Source organism: Schistocerca nitens, chromosome 2, assembly GCF_023898315.1.
Source record: "Schistocerca nitens isolate TAMUIC-IGC-003100 chromosome 2, iqSchNite1.1, whole genome shotgun sequence".
Lineage (NCBI taxonomy): Eukaryota > Metazoa > Arthropoda > Insecta > Orthoptera > Acrididae > Schistocerca > Schistocerca nitens.
In genome coordinates this window covers 641,950,662-641,971,808 of record NC_064615.1, presented here as the reverse complement: position 1 = coordinate 641,971,808, position 21,147 = coordinate 641,950,662, and positions in this window count along the sequence as shown.

Here is a 21,147-nt window from a genome sequence, read left to right as displayed (position 1 = left end):
TAGATGGGTAGATCACATAACTAATGAGGAAGTATTGAATAGGATTGGGGAGAAGAGAAGTTTGTGGCACAACTTGAGCAGAAGAAGGGATCGGTTGGTAGGACATGTTCTGAGGCATCAAGGGATCACCAATTTAGTATTGGAGGGCATCGTGGAGGGTAAAAATCGTAGGGGGAGACCAAGAGATGAATACACTAAGCAGATTCAGAAGGATGTAGGTTGCAGTAGGTACTGGGAGATGAAGAAGCTTGCACAGGATAGAGTAGCATGGAGAGCTGCATCAAACCAGTCTGAGGACTGAAGACAACAACAACAACAACAACAACATGAACAAATAAAGCGAGTTGGGTCTCACACGATCGCTGTTTCCGGAATCCATGTTGATTCCTACAGAGTAGATTCTGGATTTCCAAAAACGACATGATACGCGAGCAAAAAACATGTTCTAAAATTCTACAACTTCTTGAAGACTGGGACTACCTGTGCTGTTTTCCAATCATTTGCAACCTTCCGTTCCTCTAGAGACTTGCGGTACACGGCTGTTAAAAGGGGGGCAAGTTCTTTCGCGTACTCTGTGGAAAATCGAATTGGTATCCCGTCAGGTCCAGTGGACTTTCCTCTGTTGGGGGATTTCAGTTGCTTTTCTATTCCTTGGACACTTATTTCGATGTCAGCCATTTTTTCGTTCGTACGAGGATTTAGAGAAGGAATTGCAGTGCTGTCTTCCTCTGTGAAACAGCTTTGGAAAAAGGTGTTTAGTATTTCAGCTTTACGTGTGTCATCCTCTGTTTCAATGCCATCATCATCCCGGAGTGCCTGGATATGCTGTGTCGAACCACTTACTGATTTAACGTAAGACCAGAACTTCCTAGGATTTTCTGTCAAGTCGGTACATACAATTTTACTTTCGAATTCACTGAACGCTTCACGCATAGCCCTCCTTACGCTAACTTTGACATCGTTTAGCTTCTGTTTGTCTGAGAGGTTTTGGCTGTGTTTAAAATTGGAGTGAAGCTCTCTTTGCTTTCGCAGTAGTTTCCTAAATTTGTTGTTGAACCACGGTGGGTTTTTCCCGTCCCTCACAGTTTTATTCGGCACGTACCTGTCTAAAACGCATTTTACTATTGCCTTGAACTTTTTCCATAAACACTCAACATTGTCAGTGTCGGAACAGAAATTTTCGTTTTGATCTGTTAACTAGTCTGAAATCTGCCTTCTATTACTCTTGCTAAACAGATAAACCGTCCTCCCTTTTATTTTATATTCCTATAAACTTCCATATTCAGGGATGCTGCAACGGCCTTATGACCACTGATTCCCTGTTCTGCACTTACACAGCCGAAAAGTTCGGGTCTGTTTGTTACCAGTAGGTCCAAGATGTTATCTCCATGAGTCGGTTCTCTGTTTAATTGCTCGAGGTAATTTTCGGATAGTGCACTCAGTATAATGTCACTCGATGCTCTATCCCTACCACCTGCCCTAAACATCTGAGTGTCCCAGTCTATATCTGGTAAATTGAAATCTCCACCTAAGACTATAACATGCTGAGAAAATTTATGTGAAATGTATTCCAAATTTTCTCTCAGTTGTTCTGCTACTAATGCTGCTGAGTCGGGAGGTCGATAAAAGGAGCCAATTATTAACCTAGCTCGGTTGTTGAGTGTAACCTCCACCCATAATAATTCGCAGGAACTATCCACTTCTACTTCACTACAGGATAAACTACTACTAACAGCGACAAACACGCCACCACCGGTTGCATGCAATCTTTCCTTTCTAAACACCGCCTGTGCCTTTGTAAAAATTTCGGCAGAATTTATCTCTGGCTTCAGCCAGCTTTCTGTACCTATAACGTTTTCAGCTTCAGTGCTCTCTATCAGCGCTTGAAGTTCCGGTACTTTACCAATGCAGCTTCGACAGTTTACAATTACAATACCGATTGCTGCTTGGTCCCCGCATGTCCTGACTTTGCCCCGCACCCTTTGAGGCTGTTGGCCTTTCTGTACTTGCCCGAGGCCATCTAACCTAAAAAAAACGGCCCAGTCCACGCAACACAACCCCTGCTACCCGTGTAGCCGCTTGCTTACGTGTATATAGGGCCCAAGTGTGAAACATTGCTTAAGGGATCCACCTGCTTCTGGTGTTGATGAAATTAGAAAGAGATGACTGGAATTTTGTGTGTATGCGTTGAATAAATATAAACACTTTTGCCAATTAGGGATCCAATGTATGCAGCAACGAAATTTTTGTGCCCTACTATAGCACTGGGAAAGCATAGGTCCGGACTTACAGAATTAAAACAGGGCAAAAAATCACTTTTACTTTGTGTTTGCTAAGGATCCCTACTATTCTTGATGATAGGCTTCCCACATAGAGTAATCTGGAGAACGTGCTTCCACACATGAACATAGCATTTGAACCAATTTGTATTCTCCACAGCAGATACATATTATCCATAAAACCAACGCTGGGCTAAGGAATGCAGAAGAAGACATGGAAAGTTTTAAATTCATGGCTTTCCTGCCAATGTGGAAAGCCTACTGTCAAAAATAGGGCCAGCAAACACAAAGTAAAAGTGATTTTTCGCCCCCTCCCCTTTCCTCAAAACAGCAGCACTCCTGGGTTCCATTAAAGATTTTTTGTGGCTTTGGAAGTCTGGGGGTTGCAAGATCCCCTGTGAGTGTGACCTTTCACGCATTGGACAGACGACATGTATAGTCCACAAAAGATGCACACAATACTGCAGGTACACCCGGCTCTTACAACCCAATAAATCGGCGGTGGCAGAGCACTGTATTGACACTGGGCACTCTATGGTATATGAAAACATCAAAATTTAGGTATCGACTTCATCTTTTGGGACTCAATAGTGAAAGAAGCAAATTAAATTCGGTAGGCGACGAATTCAGCTAAGAAAGATAGCTTCAGATTGAATAAATCATGGAATCCACCACTTTTTGCAATAAACTCACACAGATGTCGGCACAGTGCAGCTGCAGGTCTATAGTTGAACTCTCGAACGATGGCGGTCAAGTTTAGGTTTGTTCTGCGCACCTACGTCACGTATTCTCCAACAGCCAATTAGCGTTCAGTAGTGTTTTGAGCGCTCTGCTGTGAATGCTGTAGCTAATGTGAACATTAAACGTGATCGTAGCGAGTTGTTTAGTGAATTTCGATTCCACTTGTTGCGAACTGTCATCGCTGATTGTCGGTGTAAGTGATAAATTCTGCATAAGCAAGCGAGAGACATACTTTGCTGGATATACACTTACGCGCATGCGTGTACCGCAACTGTCGATTAGAATCGTCAACAATCCAATCCCTGTCTGTGCCTCGACATGCGCGAGCCGCCATCTTTCATGGATCTGACAGTAAATCATGCAGGTATTGTATCTTGAAAGTGTCTGGCGCCACTGCAACGCCTGCCTGCGCTGACGTTTCGGACCGGAACTGACATCATGTGACCGTATCCATCTGCCTTCTCGGAACACTTGGCTACATGTATACTACCATCATAGGCCATGTTACATATGGTCTGTGACTCCCATTCTGAAAGTATCTGCCACCGTTAGATGGTGGTAGCTGCTAGACATGTGCTGTACTTGCCTACTTTTCATATCGCTTGCTTTGTCATTTCTTAGTTTATTTGTTGGTGGAATGTGCTTGCTTCTTACGTAGTTTATGCTGTCAAGGAGATGAATATGGTTCAAATAGTCTATTCCTTGCCTATTACGTTTGCTAAAAAATAAAATAAATGAATCTCCATAACGTAAGTACAAGGTGAAGATAGAACATCTAAATTATTGAACATGGGCTTAGAGGAGTTTATAGGCTTCGATCCTTGTTTGTATGGTGAAAACTCGCTTAGCTGCTGCCAAATTACCCCAGAATATGACCCTATATTTAAGGTGGGAAAGAAAGTAGATAGGATCCTCTTAATTGTTTTTCACGTGGCTTCCATATTCTTAATATCATTGAAGCTGACGCTATTTACAGTTGCCATCACACTAAGAGACGGATTGATAATTATACTGAATCAGACAGTAGTCATACAATTAGTTCTCACATTGACATGGTTAACACACATTTATTACGTACACAGCGAGTTATTAAAATGGCTCCATCCTTCACAAAGTAGAAACCACTGTAAGTAAAAAACAGTTGCTTACAAGCTACACTTTCTTCTGTTAAAATTTTCTTGTTTGCATTAGTCTTTGTGCAAACCGTACTATACCATACACTAATAGTAATTCAGTGGAAAAAATATCTCAAAGGAATATTTAATACCATATACGACTGAAAGATACAGGCCACCTTTCTCAATGATTTGCAACATTAACTTTATTACCACTGTATGCTAAAATGAACCCTTATTCCAATAGTAAACAACAGCTGGGTGAGAGTGGTCATCACAAAGACATGATGTACATAGACTTCATCTTGATTTCACTTTTAGGCTGCATAGATCTCGATAGTTTTAACTTCGTTGGGATGACTTCAGTGAACTTCATTTACCAGTGATACAAATGCCCAGAAAAATGTGTGTTTCGTGTCCTACATCAAGCGTTAACAGAGAAGTGTTCATGAAATATAAGGTTTTTTTTCTTAGTTTAGACAATCATATAAAATTAAAGTACTTTATGGGTATACAGTCATAATTACAATATCTGTACAAATGTACTCGTACTGAAAGTAACCCAGAATATGCCAGTATTGTATGGTGTGGTCTAGTATTAATATTGTGGTAAAAGCTTCAGAACTGTAATGCATTTCTCAATATTTAATGATAAATAACTTAATCACATGTGTTACACAAATTACGACTACTGTTTAATATTGAGTCTACTGCAACAACGGAGTGACACACATCTGTTGAAAAAATACAAATCACAATGTTTTTTCTGTTAGGCAAAAATTCTTACGCACAACTGACATGTAATTGGCACCATATTTTTTCCCTTTAATAGCAGTCAGCGGTTTGGTATACTCACTAATTTGTTTAATACATGTAGATAACTGACGGATGAAACTGAGGAAAAGCTTACACATTTTAAAGTTACGGATATACAACCATTTTTCATTCGAACAGAGTTCCGCGCCAACTGTTCTGTCGTTGCAGCCAGGCGTGTACAGCAGCAGGTCACGTGTACCGATTTCCGGTCGGAAACATCAATGCAGCTAGCGATTTTACTGACGTGAGGCACTCTTGTTTTAGAATTCGCACAGGATACGGTGGGCCGATAGGAAGTGACCAATTTTCGTCCAAAGCGCAAAACGATTTCATGATTATGTGACCATCATTTCATTAATGGTCATAGTTATTGTGATAGCACACGAAGAGGACAGTATTTTTTCACATGTTTATTATGTAAAACTTTTTTATTTACAGAGTTGTTCCACTAACTACAGGCTTTTTCCACGAAAGAATTTAATTTTTAAGGGCCATCGATAACTGTTGGTTGTAATTGAAGACATTATACGTTTATTTTGAATGAAGGATGTGCTTTTTCATAAGCTACTGATCTTAGTTCTTCACTTAATAAACCACTGCATTGTTTCAGAACTTTCTCGCAACTGGGTCTGCACATGTTAGTGAGGTGACGTTTTGTAAACTCTGCTGTGTTTTGGCAACATAAGGAAATTTTTAACGTGGCAGCAAGAGAAATGTACATTTTACTCAAAATCCGCCACTCATGAAGCTTCTCTGAAAGTTACATATGGTTAACAAGCAAACCAAAAATAAATCGCTCCATTTTCGGTAGAATTCTTTTAAATACTAACCAAAGTCGAGGTGGCATATCTTTTTGAATTGTCACCATGGAAGTGTGGGTATGGACGGAACCCACTTGATATTTACAAAAAACCCGAGCTTCAGTTTAGAACAGCACTTCCCCTCCAGCACTCGACATTTTCCCTACAGCACCTGCACGTACCCCCACTATTACTGCTCTCCCCACACGTGCTCTGCCGACTGCGAATCTACCGGCCATGGTATTCTGGGCGGACTCTACCTTGCCACCAGTCGACGTATCTAGCGCCTTGTGTATCTGTGCTGCACGCACAGTGGTGCACTCTGAGTTCAAAAGGAGGGAGTGAGTGCTGAGGCGTCAGTCTTTCAACTCACTTTGAAGACTGTTGAACAACACATAGCCGAAATATCAGAAAAAGAAGTGGAATTCATATGGCTGCACAACTGAAATTTAACGGAGCAGTCATTGCACCAGAAGAGATGCACACTAAGTACCTCTTCGTGGAGGAGACAGTCTTAAGTGCAAGTATCTCTAATAATATCAGCAATTGTGGATCGGCCGAGAAGAAACTCAAAATGCAGAGAATGCATCGAATTTCCAGTCCCCAGATGCCTGTAAAATTTGATTTGATCAGTTAGAAATGGTTGGGGAAACCCAATGGATTTTCTCTTTATTTATGTTTCAGGAAATGGTTCTACTGCCAAATGTATTTTTGTGCGCTATGCTACTCTATCGTGATTTTTTTCCATGTGTAAGGTGCTCCGTTGTCCTGTTGTCTTCATTGTAATATATAAAACCAAGAGGAATATTGAAATAATTGTCTGTCTTTATATGTAGTTAATGGTGAAAGTCTGCAAAAACGTCGATCATTAGTTAAAAACTGCACATGGATTTATAAATTATACTAAAGACAACACAAGACTGCAGTACCGGACAGCACGAAGAAATTCACTTGTAAATGGGAACCATTTCATAAAACTCGTTGTGGAAAATATAAACGGAAAAAATCGTTCTAGGTAGTAAAAAAATTGTTTCATACACAAACCTGTTAAATGATTTCATTTTAAGTGGGAGAAATTAAATGAGCTCCAGGTAATTACATAAATCTACAATACTTTATTCGTTATCTTTTAGGGATAGAAGTTCAGAAACGGTGGAAAAGTATGACAGATTCCTATACAAAATATATGAAAAGCAAAGGAAGAAGTAGTGATGCTGCTACGTCCAGCAAACCATATTTATTTTATAAGCTAATGACGTTCCTTGACGGAGTGCTGCAACAAAGGACGTAAGTGACAATTACCCCTTACTGTCTGTGGATTATAAGGTCACTTGTTGAACATAGTAGCTGTTTCAGTAGGTTTAATATGAAACGATACCGTTTTAAATTATAAAAAAAGGTTATTTTTAAGAACTGCTGGGAACACAGGGCATACTAGCACCAGAACCTCTAAGTGCAGAAAATATTTCAAGGCCAAAACCAAAAAAGCGGAAACAAGATACGTTCGAGGACGAAATTGTGAAGGTCTTAAAAGGGCATTTGGAACAACCTGCACGTCACGTGCCAGATGCGGATGAGATGTTCCTCATGTCGCAACTTCCTGTTATTAGGAAGCTTAAAACGGAGGACAAATTAGATTTTCAAATGAAATTCCTTCAACTTTTAAGGTCTTGCACAATTCCGACGTCTTCACCTTCACTAAGTGGCAGCGCAATTAATCAGTCTTTTGTACATCGCTACGATAGCTATTCGTCACAGTCCACAGAAGAAAGAGAAGATGCTTCTGTGACACTTTTTGACTTGTAATTAAAAACTATGTCAGGTCTTTCAGATCTAGATTTTTTTCCTTGGCATAAACATTTTTAATTAATGTCTAAACAGAGAAAGAATTAAAAAATAAAACGTACCTTAAGGTTACTGCGAGTTTTTCTTCTGCACTGATACATTCCCTCATGTTCGTGTTCCTTTTAGAAATTTTCTCTCCAATCATATTCAGAAGCATTTCAAATGAGTTAACCGACATCCTGTAGTATTCAAAGAACTTGTCTGGATTTGCCTTCAGTTTGTTGTGTAGAAGCACGAACTTTCCTTTAGTTGATCTGTCGCTTAATATGGGACGAATCCAGTATTTTTTTTCCTGCCGTCGTTTCCGACGCCTATGTACAACTAACGCAGCACATACTGCAAGAACCGGCTAGGCGCAAATTGAGAAGCGTATAGCACGTGTGACGTGACACGACACTACCGCGCGGGTCCAGCGCATATTGCGACGCGTAAACCATACTTCGCACGCGCCGACTGGCGACGCTCTGCGCTGACAGAACCGAAGCGCGCGCAACCTCTTATCTTTCTCAAACGGTTTTACAGAAACTATTCTCTGAAAATATATGATTTTTGCCTTACTTGTAGCGTTATATGTCAGCTTCGTGACGAAGTGCTGATCACCTCGCTAATGACCATTCTTATTGTGATGTACACAAGGCACTACGCAAAACTCAAAAAGTTTGCAACGAAAATTAGGGGTCGTTATTGATTTTGCGTTTGGTGCGTATTACACCATATGTTGCTGCGTATGAAATTTAGCTAACATGCTGAATTTTTGTTTAGATTTGGGAGGAGATCTCTATCTGCCTCCGATCTCGAGAAAATGGATCCCATGTAGCGCACTCACTTCCAATCTCACGCCCGGGAGAATGAAATACTCGTAACATCTCTCGTATCTCCTAAACCGCTCGAGACATCGAAACGAAAGTTTGGCGAATGATAGCACACAAGGAGGAGAGTGTTTTGCCAATTATTAAACACACGGAACTTTCTTATGTATAGCGATATATCACTACTTATACTTCTTTTTTTATTTATTTCACTCCAGTGACTGTAATTTTTTAAGAATTATCGACAGCTAGCGAAACAAGAGCTTCCTAGTATGAAAATAAACATGAAATTTCTTCTTTTATGTTACTGCAAACCGATACTATGAGGTTTTTCGTAAGCTATTGAACTCTGTGATTGCCAATTACTTGTTTAATGAGGCCCTCCGTTTCGGAATTCTGTCTCAATAGCTGCTGTGAGATGAGTTGGGCAAATTACATTGTGACAAAGGAAGTACAATTAAACCAGTCACCAAGAGAAATGTGGCCTTTACTCATAAATGGTGATGCTTCTTCCAATGAGAAAAGGTTAACAACTCACACAAAAACAGATTGGCAATTCTGTTGGAATTTTGGTGGAATCCCCGTAACCCATCGTATTTTTAACACTGAGCGACTGGAATGGAAATTTACCAAAGGATTTTATTCCTTCTCTTGATCTGAGCAGTATTAAAATAATGACGAGCGTTCCTTCAGGCTGAATGATAGGCACATGCCAGATACTGTTCACTCACCTAGGACTTGCCAAACGAACGCGTGATCGCGAATAAAATAGTTGTTATTGAGAAAAATAAACAATTGGTCTGTCGCACAACACAATGGTCAGTGTATTGTCAGCAGCGAAGGATAATGCGCGCGATAGGAATGCACAAGCTAGCCATGTGTGCCTTGTGAGATGGAGTTCGAAAAACATTGTCATGAAAGTAGATCTGCCTTTGTCAGCAGCACATTTCAACAAATTAAATATATCTAATCATAGCACTCTTTTAGGATATTCCTACTTTCGTAATAATACCGACCATTTTCTTCATTTGTGTAGCCTGTTGTTGTATAATTAGTTTATTAATGCTGATAATGTCCATGCAACAATTGAAATGCTTTTTCTCATCAAGACGAACCAATTAAAACATCGTTATTTGTGACTGCTTTTCGACTGTTTCTAGCTTGCAGTGGAAATATGTTGTTCACAAGCATGTAGTACAGTGTGTCGTATTACATTATTACATCCATATCGGATTAATCACAGTGAAACTTCTATACTTCAGATCTTGGACGCTTTTTACCACAAGCACAACACCTGTGGAGATGATCCCTTTCTAAATTTTTGTAACAGATCGTACAGATACGCTAGCTTACTAGGCAGCGAGAATATAACCTTGCCTTACTTCCCTGCCTTGCTTCTTAATCACATGATTTTATAATATTCCTTGCTTCCTTATTCACTACCCTCTGTCCGTTCTTGCGATCTGAAAACATCGCGGAGGCACAAGGTGCAATTCCAGCGGCCAATGGCTCATCTGTTACTAAAGTATACATTTTTCTTGACAGAAGAAAAACAAAACAAAACTATGCAGATATAAATAACAGAAAAGTATAACGTGCTAACGAAGAAAGCTGGAGCGTTTAAATGGCGAAAAACGAAACACTACCCAAAGGCAATAAAATTCAGTACACAGTAAGGCAAAATTTATCGTATTGGCAATACTACCACTGCTGATATGCGCCGTTCCGATGTGAGCATATGGCCGGGCTACTTTTCCGCTCCCCGCCACAAATTTCCCACGGTGCTAGCGAGGCAAGCGCGACGCGCGGCGCGAGAAACTGTGCCTCAACCACAACGCCGCGCGACCTGGCGCAGGCGCGTGTCGCGTCCCAGTCGCGTGGCGTCGCAATTTGCGCGGTCCCATTTGAACCTGTGATGTTACAAAAACGCGCTGCGCTGCGTCGCGCCACACGCGTCTCAATTTGCGCCTAGCCAAGTCGGCGTGAACGCCGGCAGAAACGCGCGTGAAAAAAACGCTCGTGTGGCCGTAGCCTAAGATGCTGTCGGAAAGGCGCGCGATCGAAGAATAAGAAGAAGAAGAAGAAGAAGAAGAAGAAGGAGGAGGAGGAGGAGGAGGAGAAGAAAAATCGGGAGCGCATTCTTATATAGAACAAAACACAGATAATAAAGATACGCCGCTCACATTATTCTGGGCATACATATTCACTGACTTCCAGCGCAGTTCATTGACTTAGTGCTTAAATTATATCGTTAATTCTTAATATTTCGATAGGAAAAAAAAAATTCATTACGTCGCGGGCAGGGCACAATATTATAACTTACTGGGCGGAAATGTGCTCATCGCATATGTAACTCTGTGGACTTCACTGGCAGACTAAAAACAATGAAACTGAACAGTTCTGATATATTAGTCAAGTATTGTTATTCACAGAGGTTCCCCTTTTAGAATCATTACCTCTTATTGGAAAAACCTCTGATAATGAGCTTTCGGCTTCATTTAAACATGTCATGAGCTGAACATAGTTTTTATTTAATAAGGAAGTTTTTGAAGAGCCAGACAGTGTCGCCATGGGTAGTCTTTTGTCGTTCTTGGTGGCCAACTGGTTTATGGAGGACTTCAAGGAAAAGGCACTGGAATCTGCTAGCTTGAGTTCCAAAGTATTTTGGAGAGGTATGCTGATGCCACATTAGTAGTGAGGCCCCATGGTGAAGATAAATTACAAGAATTTTTAAACCATCAGAATTCCATTAATAGACAAATCCAGTTTACAATGGAGATCGCAAAAGAAATGTACCTTCTATTTCTGGATGTTTTGGTACGACACAAAGTTGATGGTACTTTGGGACATGCAGTATATCGGAAACCAAAGCATACAGATTTATATTTAAGTGCAAATATAGTTGTCACAACCCTCTCTAGATGATGAGTGTTCTCAGAACTCAGGTACACAAATCATTGCTCATGAAAGCAAGAGATTTTTTGAAGTCAATGGATATTCTCCACAGCAGATACATAAGGTACTACGAATGAAACAATCGGTGGGCATAAGGAATGCAGATGAAGACATGGAAAGGTTTAAATCCATGGCTTTCCTGCTATACGTGGTAAGCCTATCATCAAAAATAGGACGGATCCTCAGCAAACGCAAAGTGACTTTTCCCCCTCCAACAAAGACAGCAGCATTCCTGGGTGCCATTGATGATAGTTTGGCACTTCAAAGGCCTGGGGTTTACAAGATACCCAGTCTGTGTGGTCTTTCTGTAGTAAACTCACAAAGATGTCAGCACAGTACAGTTCACAGCGATACTTCGATACCCCAGTGTGGACCGACCATGCAGCCACAGATCTAATTAATGCATATGTTGTACCTCTTTGCTGCTAATCAATGTTTCTGGTGCCTTGTGTATCTGCAGCCAAAGGATGGAGCATGTGCATAAGTGTCAGTCCTTCGGCTCACTCTGAAGATGGCTGAATGACTCAGAGCAGAAAAATCGGAAGAAGAAGCGGAATTCATATGCTGCATGCCATAAATGTAATGGAGCAGCGTATGAAATGTTAGAGTTAAATCCATTGCTTGAGATTTATAAGCACTCAGATCTAGGCTGAGATTCCAACAGGAAATGCTATACCAACGTTAGCACAGTTCATATGCCTTGCCAAACTCTTCAGACTCTGGGTACCCGGTGTATCATGGATAGATTTTTCGGAGATCCTACTGCCAAGTGCTTGTTCCTGGGACATCAGTAGTCTGACCCAGGTGGCATAGTGTTGGGGATAGTGGAATGAGTGAATTCTGGTAATGTAATGAGGGTTTGAGAGATACCCACGTACTTTTATGATCACACATTTCCACAACACATTTGGCTAAAGTGACAGTAAGATGGACAATAGAAACTAAATTAATTTTAATTTAGGGACAATAAACTGTACAATTTAGAATCTCACAATGAGTTAGTGAAACTAGAAGACAAATACAATCAAATGGGATGATCAGAAATTAAGTCGTGGTATGAAACGCACAAGTAGGCTTGGTGTTTTACGCAAGAAAAAGAAGAATGATACAAGAACTATTAGAAGAATCACAGGTAAATTAGTAAGATTCACTTTAAAAAGAATGAAAAGATACTCCATGTAAATGATTGAAGGCTATGTGGCAATACACTGATGTACCAATGAGGAGGTAGGATGTGTCTCAAAACAGTTTTAGAACCTCACAACTCACAGCAGAGACCATTATAAGATGAAAATGGGAAACTTCAGTCGACTATTGGTGCACGACTAAAAACTGATTCATCACTGCAATGTTTCTGATATGTTGCCAGAAATTACAGAGGTCATACATTCGTAGAATTTTATAATGCTATACCAGGCAATAAAGAAAATGTACAGGATATAAGGTTCCAACATAGGATTTGAATTGCAAGTGATGAAGTTGAGATTATGATAATTTACAGGGTGTTTCAAAAATGACCGGTATATTTGAAACGGCAATACAAACTAAACGAGCAGCGATAGAAATACACCGTTTGTTGCAATATGCTTGGGACAACAGTACATTTTCAGGCAGACAAACTTTCGAAATTACAGTAGTTACAATTGTCAACAACAGATGGCACTGCGGTCTGGGAAACTCTATAGTAAGATATTTTCCACATATCCAGCATGCGTAGCAATAATATGGCGCAGTCTCTGAATGAAATTACCCGAAACCTTTGACAACGTGTCTGGCGGAATGGCTTCACATGCAGATGAGATGTACTGCTTCAGCTGTTCAATTGTTTCTGGATTCTGGCGGTACACCTGGTCTTTCACGTGTCCCCACAGAAAGAGGTCACGGGGGTTCATGTCTGGTGAATAGGGAGGCCAATCCACGCCGCCTCCTGTATGTTTCGGATAGCCCAAAGCAATCACACGATCATCGAAATATTCATTCAGGAAATTAAAGACGTCGGCCGTGCGATGTGGCCGGGCACCATCTTGCATAAACCACGAGGTGTTCGCAGTGTCGTCTAAGGCAGTTTGTACCGCCACAAATTCACGAAGAATGTCCAGATAGCGAGATGCAGTAATCGTTTCGGATCTGAAAAATGGGCCAATGATTCCTTTGGAAGAAATGTCGGCCCAGACCAGAACTTTTTGATGATGCAGGGACGATGGGACTGCAACATGGGGCTTTTCGGTACCCCATATGCGCCAGTTCTGTTTATTGACGAAGCCGTCCAGTTAAAAATAAGCTTCGTCAGTAAACCAAATGCTGCCCACATGCATATCGCCGTCATCAATCCTGTGCACTATATCGTTAGCGAATGTCTCTCGTGCAGCAATGGTAGCGGCGCTGAGGGGTTGCCGCGTTTGAATTTTGTATGGATAGAGGTGTAAACTCTGGCACATGAGACGATACGTGGACGTTGGCATCATTTGGACCGCAGCTGCAACACAGCGAACGGAAACCCGAGGCTGCTGTTGGATCACCTGCTGCACTAGCTGCGCGTTGCCCTCTGTGGTTGCCGTACGCGGTCGCCCTACCTTTCCAGCACGTTCATCTGTCACGTTCCCAGTCCGTTGAAATTTTTCAAACAGATCCTTTATTGTATCGCTTTGCGGTCCTTTGGTTACATTAAACCTCCGTTGAAAACTTCGTCTTGTTGCAACAACACTGTGTTCTAGGTGGTGGAATTCCAACACCAGAAAAATCCTCTGTTCTAAGGAATAAACCATGTTGTCCACAGCACACTTGCACGTTGTGAACAGCACACGCTTACAGCAGAAAGACGACGTACAGAATGGCGCACCCACAGACTGCGTTGTCTTCTATATCTTTCACATCACTTGCAGCGCCATCTGTTGTTGAAAATTGTAACTACTGTAATTTCGAAAGTTTGTCTGCCTGAAAATGTACTGTTGTCCCAAGCATATTGCAACAAACGGTGTATTTCTATCGCTGCTCGTTTAGTTTTTATTGCCGTTTCAAATATACCGGTCATTTTTGAAACACCCTGTATTTAAGAATACGCAGATCTGTCAGATAAAATTAAGCTGCAATTTCAGCATGTTGGAAACTTACATTGTGGCAGACACAGTTGAATGAAGTAATTATTTAACAAAAGTATTTAGGCAAAGAACAAATGATGTTCAAATATGACAAAAGGAGATTAAAACATTAAGACAACTATCGTGGAGAAGGTGAAAATTTCAAGCAAATAATAATAGGGGCATTATAGAATCTACTGATCTAAACAAAACTGCTCGGTGATGTCTTCAAGAGGATGAGGACAGACAATGCAATGGCAACTGAAAGCAATAAAAGTATTGAGAAAAGAAAATAACAGTTTGTGTTGGGTAGCCTTGACCTTCATCTGTTTAGATGCAGATGACACAAGAACAGATAACAACACAGAGAAAACTATATAAGCATTTGAAGATTCTTTAAATTTTTCTATAATTCAAGACATAGGCAGCTATTAATAAAAATAATGGCACTGTGGAATTAATACCAAACGAGGCGCATAAATCTGATAAATCTGTATGAAGTATGAAGAAAGAAAGTTGCCCCTGAGGAATGGAGATGATGTGTCAATAAATATGGGTTAAGTTGGAAAACGTGAAATAAATAATTTGCAAAACTGTTAAATGACAGTCGGAGGGGGGGGGGGGGGGGGCGTAGGTAGGGACAATGCCCTGAAACTGAATCAATGCTCTAATTATTTCACTTCACAAAAAAACAGACAAACAAGACACAATGAAACATATCTTTTGCAAGATTGACTTAAATATTACATTGAAGAAATGCGTAAGAATTGCTGCTTTGTCTGGCAGTCACTGATTTTAAGAAAACTTTTTGCTCGTAACAGATAAAGGATGAATTTCTATTAGCAATCAGTAAAGAAGAAAATAAACATTAAGTTTGGATGATAAAAAGTAAAAATATTGTGTAATTTATTAAATATTATCTACACCTATACTCCATAATCTCTTCATGGTGTATGGTAGAGGGCACCTCTTGCACTAGTACCTGCTGCCTCTTCTCTGCTCCATTCAGGAATGGCTTGTGGGAGGAACTGTTGTCAGTAGAACACAATATTACCTGTAATTTGATGATTTTCTTGTCTGCGAGGTATATGTTACCTGATCTTCCTGGAACATACACTACAGGAATTTCAACAGTAAAAACCTCTGTGATGCACACCATCTCTCTTTTAGTGTCTGCCACTGACAACTGTTGAGCATTTTTAATAAGGATTTCCAACCGACTAAACGATCCTGTAATGAAACATGCTCCTCTTTGTTGGTTTTAGTCTCTCTCTTCTATCAATCCAGACTGAGTAATACTCAAGAATCAGCTGAAAACATGTTTTGCAAACCACTTCTTTCTAAGGCGAATTTCATTTCCTGAAAATTTATTCTATTACTCTTCACCTGGCATCTATTTTTCCTACAGTTTGTTTTGTACTATCACTCAAGATGGTTACTTTTGTGTATTTTACAGTAGTTACTGTTTCCAGTTATTTTCATCTACAGTGTAATTGTACAGTAAGGGATTCCATTGCCTATTTAGGTGCAATATATTACATTTATTTTCATGCAGGGTCAACTGCCAGCCCGCACTGATTGTAAAACTTCCTAGGTAAACTCATATTTTTTTAGTGAATGCCAATGTAGTACAACGTTATCAGTGTTTGTCTTGTTGAGATTCCAGTTATTATTTGTGAAAGCAATTAGGACTATTGAAGTTATCTTTTAAGTTTTATCTTAGTGCTGTTTGGGGATAACACTGCAAAACAGAAAATGAAGAAAACAGGAAAACTAATGATATTTTATACAATTTAGAACTATCTTAAAGGAAATACAATAGAAATACCACAAAAATTCTGATTATATTTCAGCTATGTAAATATCATATGCTGTACAGAATTGCTTTTTCCTTGGCATATTTGAATATAAAACAAACGTTTTAAAGATAAAAATTCAAAGCTTAAGCAGTAAATATGGTACTAATCTTCCCATATCTTTATTAGGATGCATTTTAATATTATCAAACTTTAATTTTGCAAGTTTGTTCTTATCCCATACCCCTTTTTGCAACCAGAAATTAAATAATAGAAATCAAAAGCATTTTCAAAATTCTGAATATATGTTTTATTACCTTCATAATTTAATGGTACCAAACCTAAAATAATTAACTCAAACATTTTTCTGGGTCTTCTTTAACTTCAGTATTTTTAACGAACAGTTTTATGAAGAAACATTCTCTGGATTGTTGTTTTTGGAGAACTACAAATATTATAGTTTGTCTTTGCCATAGTCTGCAATTTTGAAAAAGAAATTTGTAAAGTATATATTACTCCAACACCATTATAAGAAACTAACCTTTTTCTCATGTCTTTGCCTGCGTATGCATTCAACACATATGTCACACTCATCTCCTCCTTCCTCTCTTAGTGTCCACTTCTTCCTCCCTTCAACTGTGTGTCCGCCTCATCCTCTCACCTATATCTGTCTATCACCTCCTCCCTACTTTCCTGACTATCCTTCTACTCTTTCCCCCTCTCTCTGTCCATCCCCTCCTGTCCCCTCTCTGTCCAACACCTTTATCAGTCTCAAAACACCTTGAGCCAAACCCATCACCACGTGTAGCCCCTGCACAACAGGTTGATTAAGCAAGCAAGCAAGCAATACTACTTCAATGTTACACACCTGTCACACAGGGCAGCCTACATGCCAGAAAATTATTTCTTGCTCGTTAAGTGCAGTGTGGATTCAACAAAAGAGGCTGGAAAAAACAAGTGCCAGATTCTCTCTCTCTCTCTCTGACACACACACACGCACGCACGCGTGCACACACGCACGCACGCGCATGCACACGCGCACACACACACACACACACACACACACACACACACACACACGTGTGTGCGCGTTTAGGCAGTTATGAATATTAACCACAGCCCAACAGTATATTTATTCACCAATTGAATTTGCTGATGACGACGACTGGTTTGTGGGGCGCTCAACTGTGCTATTATCAGTGCCTGTACAAAGTTCCAATCTGTACACTCTTTACACAGTCCAATCTCGACATGTTCACAAATGATGATGAAATGATGAGGACAACACAAACACCAGTCCCCAGGCAGAGAAAATCCCCACCCAGCCGGGAATCAAACACGTGATCCAGAGACAGCAATGCTAGCCACTAGACCAGGAGCGCGGACGCTGAATTTGCTCTCAACAGTTCATTGCACTTAGAGGGCAACAGTGACATTCATAAATACAGTACTATAAGGACAAATTATATGCATTGCTCTCTACTGAATCTAACTCAGGATACGGGAAGGAAGGAAATACACAGCAGTGTATCTAACAATATGCCTGAGGAAATAGAATATTTGACGGGTAGCAAAATGGGTTACAAAAATATTGATTAATGCTTCCTCTCTTTAACAGTTCTTCAATAGAAATAAGCAATCAATCAAAAACCTGTGAATGGCCAACTATACAAATATATTTATAAATTATCTGTGTAATCTTTTGTTAAATTAAAACATTCCACATAATAATATTCATTGTGACTGTGATCTATGGGTGAATATGATCCATGGAACATTTCAGTAAAAACCTACACTTGAACCGTCTGTGTGTTTTTTCCTAAATAGGCATATGATCTCTCACTTTTTCCACATGCGCATGATCTGCTAAGGTTTTTCTCTTGGTTATACATGTTAGTGGATGGTCTTTCTATGAGCAGGATGAGAACGAGTCTGTCAATTGCTTTGAGAGTCCTACTTGAAAGTTAAACTAATCTCAGTTTTTGCTTAGCCTATATTCATTTTGTACAATACAATGGAATTCAGAATTGCCACATTTAGTAAGAAGTAGATAATCTGATGCCACCACTTATGTGAACATTGATCTAATGCATAACGTTTTCTTAGTTGGTCGAAGTGATCTATGCCTCCCATTACACTACTGTATATTGTTACAGTTCTGGCAGTTTTACCCCTGCTCTTTCTTGTGACAAGTGTAGTGTGTCTTGTGTCATCTGAAGTAGTCAAAATAGTGGCAGGTTTCTTGTCCATCAATTTTATAGCTGCAGTACCAAGTTTGCATTGGAATTGAACTACTTCTCTTTCCTAGTTACATTTCTCTTTCACCACTCAAGGCAGTCATTTCTTGTTTTTTTTCTCACAGTGTCTGTAGAATAGATGTAACTGATCAACAACATCAGCATTAGGTTCACAGTGGTGAAGAAGTTGTCAAATGCTACGCACAGGTCACGGCTCAAGCTGATGACTACTCACTCTCCTACAGAATTGTCTGTAGACCTGTTGTCTGACTTCCTTGTGCAAATAACAAATTTTGTGACATGGCCTGTTTTTGAGTCTGCTACACACCACAATTTGTACCCTTGTTTACCTGATTTCAAAAGCATATACTGCCTGAACAATGCACATCCCTTTGAAATATATCTTCCATTCATTCACAGCTAATACCTCATTGGCAGTGTGTGTTGTTTAGAAAAGTTATAAGAGTTATGACCTTGTGAAGTTTTCACGATTTGGATGCTGTCTTGGAGGATTCATACTATTGCTATATTTTTTAATAGTTTGACATATCTTTTTGAAATATCCGCATGTCACAGACTTTGATATATCAGGTTGACCTAGAGAAGGTTCTGTACTCCAGCAGTGCACTACTTATGGAAACACAAATATACTCTTCAAGATTTTCATTCCATTCCACTTACTCATCTATAGTAATTGTTTTCAGTTCTTTGTTGTCTCACGGTCTGACCAGATTGCCATTTTTGTTTCAAGTGCTCTACATACAGATTTGACTGCTGAACCACACATTCTAACATCTCAGTGGCAAATAAATAAAGGAGGTAGTCTTCCTCTGTGTTTTATTTTGTCAATCTGCTACCTGCAACAGGTTCTCCAGATGTATGAACATGAAGCAAGTCAACAACAATGGTATCATCACTAGAAACCTCAATTCCAAACACTGGTACTATTTGGACTGCTATTGTTATCAGGATGTAGAACTAAACATGGCTCAGTGCCCACATGTCTGAAACATATTCATTATCTGTTTCAGAATCCTCAGGATCACTAAGTAGTGATAGTAGTAACTCCAATGATTCTCGTGTGTATCCTTCACATAGATTCGCTTCTTTGACATTTTTGCTACAAAACGCAATGAACCATTGTGACATGAACAATAAATGATAAATTAATTTTCTTCAGACTAGGAAGTAACAATGTGTCTAATGCATATTCTGATTGCAAGAAATCAAACAATAGAAACTCCAGGTAGGAATATCAGCAAAGTAGGAAATGACAGATTGCTGCTTACCATAAAGAAGTCATTTTAAGTTGCAGACAAGTACAATTAAATGGCACTTACACAAAGCTCTTGGCCACAGCTTTCATCGGCAAAAGAGAAACACACACCACTCATACACTCAAGCAAGCACACTTTGAGCACACATGACCACCAAATTCGGCAGCTCGGGCCAGTATGCAACAATCACTTGGGATGGAAACAGCAATCTGGAGGGCACTGGAAAGGGGAAGGAGAAGGGACAGCAGTGTATAGGTGGGGGGAGAGAAAAATGCTGTCTGCCAGAGTGTGCAGGAAGTAGAATGCCAACAGGCACGGGGTCAGGAGGTTGCAGGCAGGGAGGTGGGAGGAAAAAGGAGTGAAAAAGGAGAAGAGTGGGGAAAGGTATGCAGGTGCATTGACAGAGGGTGGGTGACAAAAATAGGGAGGAGATGATAGGACAGAGGGAGTGGAAACTGTCGGGTGGAGAGTCTGAGGGTAGTAGGAACGGAGAATGTGTTGTAAGGATAGCTCCCATCTGCGCAGTTCAGAAGAGCTGGTGGTGAATGGGAGGATCCAGGTGGTTCGGGTAGTGAAGCAGCCACTCAAATCAGGCGTGTTATGTTCAGCTTCTTGTTGTGCTATAAAGTGGACTAGTTTGTTCTTGACTGGAGTTTGGCAGTGCGCATTCATCTTCGTGGACAGCTGTACACCACTATCCCTTCCCCTTCTTCCCCGACCCTTCCAGATGGCTGCTTCACCCCAAGTGATAGCTGCATTACTTCACCCCAAGTGATAGCTGCATTATGACTACCAACAGGTAGTCATAACAATATAAAAACCGGTGCAGTGATTGCAGCAGGGCTGATAAACCATATGGCTCCTCTCACTGGTGGCCCAGCCCCTGATGTGGTAGGATAAACTTGTGACAGGATTGGAATAAGAAATGCTGGGCAGGTGGATTGGGCAGCTTTTGCACCTTGGTCTTCCATAGGGATATGATCCTTGTAGCAAGGGGTTGGGATTGGGAGTGGCACAGGTATGGAATCGGAGGTTGTGCAAGTTGGGTGGGCGACGGAACACCACTTTAGGATTCCTTCGGGGCTGGTTCTTGTGGGTGGTGGGACGATTAGGGTTGTGAGGGGAAATGGCGCAGCAGGTTTGTTTGTGGACTAGGTCTGGGGGAGTGCCCCCTTTGTCACTCATACCACCCCAAACTGGAACAACTGGACCAAATCCTTTGCCAGGGCTTTGATTACCTATCATCATGCCCTGAAACGAGGGATATACTACTCAAGATACTTTCCACCCTTCCTAAAGTGGTGTTCCGTCACTCACTCAACCTCCACAACATCCAAGTATATCCCTATGCCGCACCCAATCCCAACTCCTTGCTACAAGGATCATTTCCCTGTGAAGAT